We start from the raw sequence: 7,846 nt of genomic DNA on the forward strand, positions 1-7,846 counted from the left end.
GAACCTGCGGCAGCCGTACACAGGACGCCCGTGTGGCCTTCCAGGAGGTGTGCGCGGGCGGGCGGTTTATCGGCCGCAGAGGCGATAAGCGTTTATTGGCGGCCATGCCGCACCGGCACCAAGACGACGCTGCTGATAATTCGACGCATTTATAACCGACCGCTCTGGCGGCCCACCTAGCTGCTCTGTTCTGGGGCAAGACGTGAAGGAAGGTGAAGTTGAAAAATAAATCTACCTGGCACTGAAAGTACTTCCTAAGTCAACAGATTATTTTTCAACACAGTCGCCTTCCATTTCAGTGCACTTCACTTCATGCAATATTTTCCCATTCTTGTGGAAAATTTCAATTTACTGCTGACGTAACCTTTATGTTTTGTTGGCAACTCTGTACTACACAGTTAAGGTTCTTATATTACATGTAACTTGAAATGATAATTAAATTGACACCCTAGTTGCAAGCAGGCGTTGATACACTACGTTGGGGACATGTTGAAAATGTGTGCCCCGACCGGGACTCGAACCCGGGATCACCTGCTTACATGGCAGACGCTCTATCCATCTGAGCCACCGCGGGCACAGAGGATAGTGCGTCTGCAGGGACTTATCCCTTGCACGCCCCCCGTGAGATCGACATTCCCAACATGTCCACAACACTACATTCGTAGTGCGCCTAATAGATGTTTGCCCATCATACTCAATACTCGTGGCAGATTAATCTACCAAGTCCCGTACGAGTTCGGACATAGCATGTGCATTCCCACAAGAAGGTCAAAGGCCGGGAACCCATATTTTTAACTATATATGACGGTAGTACCTGTTCCCGAAAGAACAGTTACCGTCGATGACCATGCAGCTTTACTAGAAATGAAATGATAATTAAATTGACACCCTCACGGGGGGCGTGCAAGGGATAAGTCCCTGCAGACGCACTATCCTCTGTGCCCGCGGTGGCTCAGATGGATAGAGCGTCTGCCATGAAATCAGGAGATCCCGGGTTCGAGTCCCGGTCGAGGCACACATTTTCAACATGTCCCCAACGAAGTGTATCAACGCCTGCTTGCAGCTAGGGTGTCAATTTAATTATCATTTCATTTCTAGTAAAGCTGCATGGTCATCGACGGTAACTGTTCTTTCGGGAACAGGTACTACCGTCATATATAGTTACATGTAACTTGTTTAGAAAATCATACAATGTAGGCTTTCACGGCCGGTATTGACTTCAGTTGAAACTTCCGGGCTGAGAGGCCGTAATCGACATATAAAATTTCCACCTGACGTTTCGTCTCCATCTGCGGGAGACATCTTCTGAGGTCGCCCGGCTACTGCCACTGAGTCTCCAGGTACTCTCGCATTTATAGAGCGCATAGAGGGCACCACCATTCGTCACGTGATGCCGACGGTATGCCTATCTTTGAAAGGCGTCATCATTCTCGATTAAGAGTAATCTATTGTCATTCTGCTGGCGCAACGTCGACATCCATATTTTGTCCAACTTTAAAACTTTTCTATTAAAATTGTTATGGTGTTTGTGAATACCTATTGTTTCTCTATACATCTTCTTCTTAAGTTGCCAATCCTAAGATTGATTTGCAGCAGCTCTCCATTCAGTGCGATTGTCGGCCAGCCTCTTCAATTCCGTGAAACTTCCGCATCCTAGGTCCTGCATTATCTGGCTTATGTACTTTCTTCTAGGTCTGCCGCTTGCCCTTTTGCCCTCCACAAGGCCTTCCGTTATAGTGTGGAGAAGACTTTCATGTCTCAGAATGTGTCCCATCCATATATCTCTCCTCTTCTTGACCGTCTTCCAAAGAACTGGAACTTCCTCCGCTCTCTGCAGGACTTCTTCATTTGTCATCCTGGCCGTCCATGGAATTTTTAACATCCTTCGCAGACACCACATTTCGAATCCTTCAATCCTTCTTCTTTCGTCCTCTCCAAGTGTCCAGGTTTCGCTGCCGTAGAGAAGCACACTCCCAACAAAGGTCTTTATTAACAGCTTCCTTAACGACAGACTTATCATGTTTGATGTGAGGAGTCCTTTCCTTTTATAGAATGCAATCTTTGCCTGATTTATTCGACTTATTACATCTTTCCTACTACGACCATCTGATGTTATTCTGCTTCCCAAGTAGACAAAGTCTTGTATTTCTTTCAGCTTCTCTCCATTCAGCCTTATATTCGTAATTGCTTGATTATTTTGTTTGCTTGCAACTAAGATTTTTGTTTTTGACTTATTAATTTTCATGCTGTACCGTGTAGCAAGAGTGTTTTCCATTTCCTCCAACACTACTTGTAATTCTTCCTCATTTTCCGCTAGGACAGCAATGTCATCCGCAAAACGCAGCATATCAACTATTTTTCCCTGGGTCCTGATTCCATTAGCTTGTCCTAACTTTTCTCTGACCTCGTCCATTGCTTTCTGTATGTACATATTAAAGAGGACAAGGGAGAGTGCACATCCCTGTCTCACACCCTGTTTAATTTTTGCTTGTTGTTGATGTTCCCCACATCTCACTATTGCCACCTCTTCTTTGTATATGTTCCATATCGTTCTCCTGTCCTTATACTTAGCTCCTCTATACATGAGCGCATGATAATGGGATGTTCGTGCTAGAACGCTTATCTCATTAAATTTAACTTCGTGATTCCCATCTCGCAAAACATGCTCAGCTGCGGCCGATTTTTCGATGTGTCCTAAGCGACAGTTTCTTTTATGTTCGGCTAAGCCGGTGTTTACACTTCTTTTCATTGTTCCAATATACACTTGTCCACAACTGCATGGAATTTTGTATACCCCAGGTGTTGCTAGGGGATGTCGGGTGTCTTTTGCAGTTCTTAAATATTCCTTAATCTTCTTGGTGGGTCTGAAGATTGTTTCGATCCCATATTTGGCCAGAACTTTCCTGATACGGTCCGTGACCTTATTAATGAACGGTAGGAAAACTTTTCCAGCAGGTGTCCGTTGTTGCTCTGCACTTCTGGCTTCTTTTTTTCTTTGATGGAGGGCTCTATCAATTTCCTTGCTGGTATATCCGTTTTTCATGAAGGCCGGCCGTAGGTGATTCATTTCACCTTGTAAGTAAGCCAGCTCGCAGATTTTGTTGGCCCTGTCCACCAAGGTTTTCATGACACCTCTTTTTTGCCTAGGATGATGGTTGGATTCCTTGTGGAGGTATCGATCCGTGTGAGTGTTCTTTCTATATACCTTGTGGCCCAGCGTCCCATCCACCCGTTTAATTACCGACACATCCAGGAAATTGAGTTTACCGTTGCTCTGTTTCTCCATCGTAAACTGTATCTTCGGGTTAATACTGTTCAGATGCACCAAGAAGACATCCAACTCTTCTTCATCACGAGTCCACACTACAAATGTGTCAACAACATAGCGGTACCATTTAGCAGGCTTTTTACTGGCAGTCTGCAGCGCTCGCTGTTCGAAGATCTCCATAAATAAATCGGCAACAGCTGGGCTGAGAGGGCTTCCCATCGCCACCCCGTCGATCTGTTCGTAAAACTCGTTGTTATACTGGAAATAGGTTGTCGTCAGGCAGTGTTTAGAAAATGCCACTCGCTGTCTTCCTCGGGCTATGTCCTTCTAGGATATTTACAGTAGAAGGAACTGGTTGTGTCGTATTACCTCACCAATCAATCGTGTCTTCTTTGATCTATTTTTCACCTACTTGACCTTACTTCGGCTGCTCTTTGCAAAATTTCCTGCGTTTATCTGTCCATTTTGTCTTTAACAGGCGTTTCCAGCAGCATACCTCAAATGCATAAAGACATTCTCTTTCATTTTTTCATATTTCCCATGTTTCATACTCGTGCAGAACTGTCCTTTAAATGAAGAGAGAAAATGGAGAAGATCTAAGTGCCATTTTTTTTCACAAAACACTTTTCCAGTGCTATAGTTTCTCGGTATTCTGTTGCATATCAGTAGACTTGGTCCAAGTGAAACTGTATGGTTCCAGAGACGGTTTCAAATCTCGTATGTGTAGACTGAAGTGACGAATGAAAGTTTGTACCAAGGCCGGGATTCGAACCCAGATCGACTGCTCACTAGGCACCCTGGCAGACTGGTTTTGCACAACTGCACGGACTGAAACGTCCCCTTAGAACTACTTATACAAGACTGTGCTTAACCTGACACACAATGTTTTTTAGCGCAACGCAATCTGACTTTCAATAATCCCTACAAAACAATGGCCCTGACTAACTTTAACCTATACCTTTCACAAATCACTTACCTCACAAAAATCTTCGTTACTGGAACTACAGCAATACAGCGAGCGCCACTACTGCTCAGACTTTGATAAAAGAAACGGCAGTTTTACTGTGATGAATGATCAGGACTGTCTTTATGGACTGTGAGAAAATTTTAGCTTTTGACCAACATTGTATCAATAAGTGTGTGCATTGGATATCTTTGTTAGTGTAATTATGAAAAATTTTATCAAATCATTATTGGCCACTGGCCAAAAAAATTTGTAAAATTTTTTGTGGGGAGCATGGGGGCTATGTAAGTAGGCTGTTTAGATTTTTATATGGGTAATGCCACGTAGCGCTCTGTATGAAAATCACTGGCTGTGCTGTTTGCAGCCTGTGGCTAGTTTGCATTGTTGTCTGCCATTGTTGTCATGAACTGCTATAGCTGGATGTGAACAGCGCATAGCGTTGCGCAGTTGGAGGTGAGCCGCCAGCAGTGGTGGATGTGGGGAGAGAGATGGCGGAGTTTTGATGATTTGTGATACTGGATGTTAATTATGAATATTAAGGTAAATACAGTGTTTGTTCTCTATTAAAATCTTTCATTTGCTAACTATCCCTATCAGTAGTTAGTGCCTTCAGTAGTTTGAATCTTTTATTTAGCTGACAGTAGTGGCGCTCGCTGTATTGCAGTAGTTCCAGTAATGAAGATTTTTGTGAGGTAAGTTATTTGTGAAAGGTATAGTTTAATGTTACTCAGGGCCATTCCTTTGCAGGGATCTTTGATAGATTGCGTTATCCACCACTGCTGGCGGCTCACCTCCAACTGCGCAACGCTATGCGCTGTTCACATCCAGCTATAGCAGTTCATGACAACAATGGCAGACAACAATGCAAACTAGCCACAGGCTGCACACAGCACAGCCAGTGATTTTCATACAGAGCGCTACGTGGCATTACCCATATAAAAATCTAAACAGCCTACTTACAGGACTACCTCCCCAATCCAAAATCCCACTCACGCCTACGTTCAAATATCATCGAAGAGGCTCTAACCAATGGCCGTGCCACAGTGGTAACACCGGTTCCCGTCTGATCACCAAAGTTAAGCGCTGTCGGACTTGGATGGGTGACCATCCGGTCTGCCGAGAGCTGTTGCCAAGAGGGGTCCACTCAGCTTTTTTGAGGCAAACTGAGGAGCTGCTTGACTGAGAAGTAGCGGCTCCAGTCTCGTAAACGAACATACGGCCACATACTTCTCGATATCCGCATCCAGTGACGCCTATGGATTGAGGATGACACGGCGGCCGATCGGTACCATTGGGCCTTCAGGGCCAGTTCGGGCGGAGTTTATTTTATTTTATTGAAGATGCACTCTAATTGTATTGCACTAGCAACTCAATATCTAACGAAACCGGGGGATCCTGCCTGTTTCAGGTGTCAAATCATGGAGAAAATCCAGAATGAGATTTTCACTCTGCAGCGGAGTGTGCGCTGATATGAAACTTCCTGGCAGATTAAAACTGCGTGCCCGACCGAGACTCGAACTCGGGATCCCGAGTTCGAGTCTCGGTCGGGCACGCAGTTTTAATCTGCCAGGAAGTTTCATATCAGCGCACACTCCGCTGCAGAGTGAAAATCTCATTCTGGAAACATCCCCCAGGCTGTGGCTAAGCTATGTTTCCGCATATCCTTTCTTTCAGGAGTGCTAGTTCTGCAAGTTTCGCAGGAGAGCTTCTGTAAAGTTTGGAAGGTAGGAGACGAGATACTGGCAGAAGTAAGGCTGTGAGTACCGGGCGTGAGTCGTGCTTCGGAAACTTAGATGGTAGAGCACTTGCCCGCGAAAAGCAAAGGTCCCGAGTTCGAGTCTCGGTCGGGCACACAGTTTTAATCTGCCAGGAAGTTTCATATCAGCGCACACTCCGCTGCAGAGTGAAAATCTCATTCTGGAAACATCCCCCAGGCTGTGGCTAAGCCATGTCTCCACAATATCCTTTCTTTCAGGAGTGCTAGTTCTGCAAGTTTCGCAGGAGAGCTTCTGTAAAGTTTGGAAGGTAGGAGACGAGATACTGGCAGAAGTAAAGCTGTGAGTACCGGTCGTGAGTCGTGCTTCGGTAGCTCAGATGGTAGAGCGCTTGCCCGCGAAAGGCAAAGGTCCCGAGTTCGAGTCTCGGTCGGGCACACAGTTTTAATCTGCCAGGAAGTTTCATATGGAGAAAATGTTCCAAACATTCTTTATTAAATGGTGCATGGTTTTTATGCCAAGCAGAATTTCAATGGAGTTCCAGGTGCCATGCCCCAAGGTTCCTCCATTTAGCCTGGCATGGTTTCTAGAGACAATACCAATCTTTGGATCAGTGGGCACAGCCTTTTGAGCTGCAAAACAGATTTTGCACAGGTGAACAACGCCTACGTTCTGCGGATAAAAATTATGACACCATTCCATACAATTCCAATGCATAAAACTGACTTCGCCGCTTTTAAAAAATCTGCTGATACACTGTTGTCAATGCAGGCATGTATAAGATCTCCAAATTCAGTCGTCCATCTCAAATAGTTTTATAAAAATGTTTACTCTGAAACAAAGGAATGGAAAAATATCAGTGTATTCGAAAGCGGAAAGACCATTTCAGACGTATGTGATACCGTACTTCATCTGAAATAACATCCATGATTATCAGTTTCAAAAAGAAAAGACTTGTTCGATATTTCCATTTCTTCCTAAAACAGTAACTTCTACAGAAAACTTCGGAATGTAGTTGTGGAAGAGAAATCAATACCGAGGCATTTTTTAAGTGTGTTATTCTCTTGTAATTTCTTTAGAAATGCACAGTTGTTTTTGTTGGCTACAGTTTTACTTCTGAAATGTTCTCGGGTGATCAGCTGAGTGGGTGAAATAGGGGATGAAAAGTGTTTTTGCTGTTGCTATTAAGCCTAATTTGAAACTGAAACTATGAAAACTGGTATTTGGTTGTTCGGCCAGAAATAAAAGAATACGCATTTCAGCATTTTTGGAAATTCAACCACTAAGAGCGTTAAATAGTGGGTGAAAGTTTTTGAAAATAATGCAATATTAAATAAATATTTTTAATGCCATATCTCTGAAAGTTGGTATTTGATTTCTTGGTTACAAAAAAAAATGTTCAAATGTGTGTGATTCTTATGGGACTTAACTGCTACGGTCATCAGTCCCTAAGCTTACACACTACTTAACCTAAACTATCCTAAGGACAAACACACACACCACTGCCCGAGGGAGGACTCGAACCTCCGCCGGGACCAGCTGCACAGTCCATGACTGCAGCACCTTAGACCGCTCGGCTAATCCCGCGCGGCTCTTGGTTACAAATTTAAAATTTGGGTGAAATAGGAGATGAAAATTATTAAGAAAATATTACGTTATATCAATAAATTTTTGAAACTAAATATATGAAAACTAGTTGGTTGGTTGGTTGTTAGTGTTTAACGTCCCGTCGACAACGAGGTCATTAGAGACGGAGCGCAAGCTCGGGTTAGGGAAGGATTAGGAAGGAAATCGGCCGTGCCCTTTCAAAGGAACCATCCCGGCATTTGCCTGAAACGATTTAGGGAAATCACGGAAAACCTAAATCAGGATGGCCGGAGACGGGATTGAACCGTCGTC

At 44.1% G+C, this 7,846-nt stretch overlaps 1 non-coding gene across 1 annotated transcript; it reads right to left on the minus strand.

The window, feature by feature from the left end:
- Positions 1-500: 500 nt before the first annotated feature.
- Trnat-ugu (transfer RNA threonine (anticodon UGU)) lies at positions 501-575 on the minus strand. The gene has a single exon. It is a non-coding gene; the product is annotated as a tRNA-Thr (tRNA).
- Between the last annotated feature and the right edge of the window lie 7,271 nt (positions 576-7,846).

This window comes from Schistocerca cancellata, chromosome 9 (assembly GCF_023864275.1).
Source record: "Schistocerca cancellata isolate TAMUIC-IGC-003103 chromosome 9, iqSchCanc2.1, whole genome shotgun sequence".
Classification (NCBI taxonomy): Eukaryota; Metazoa; Arthropoda; class Insecta; order Orthoptera; family Acrididae; genus Schistocerca; species Schistocerca cancellata.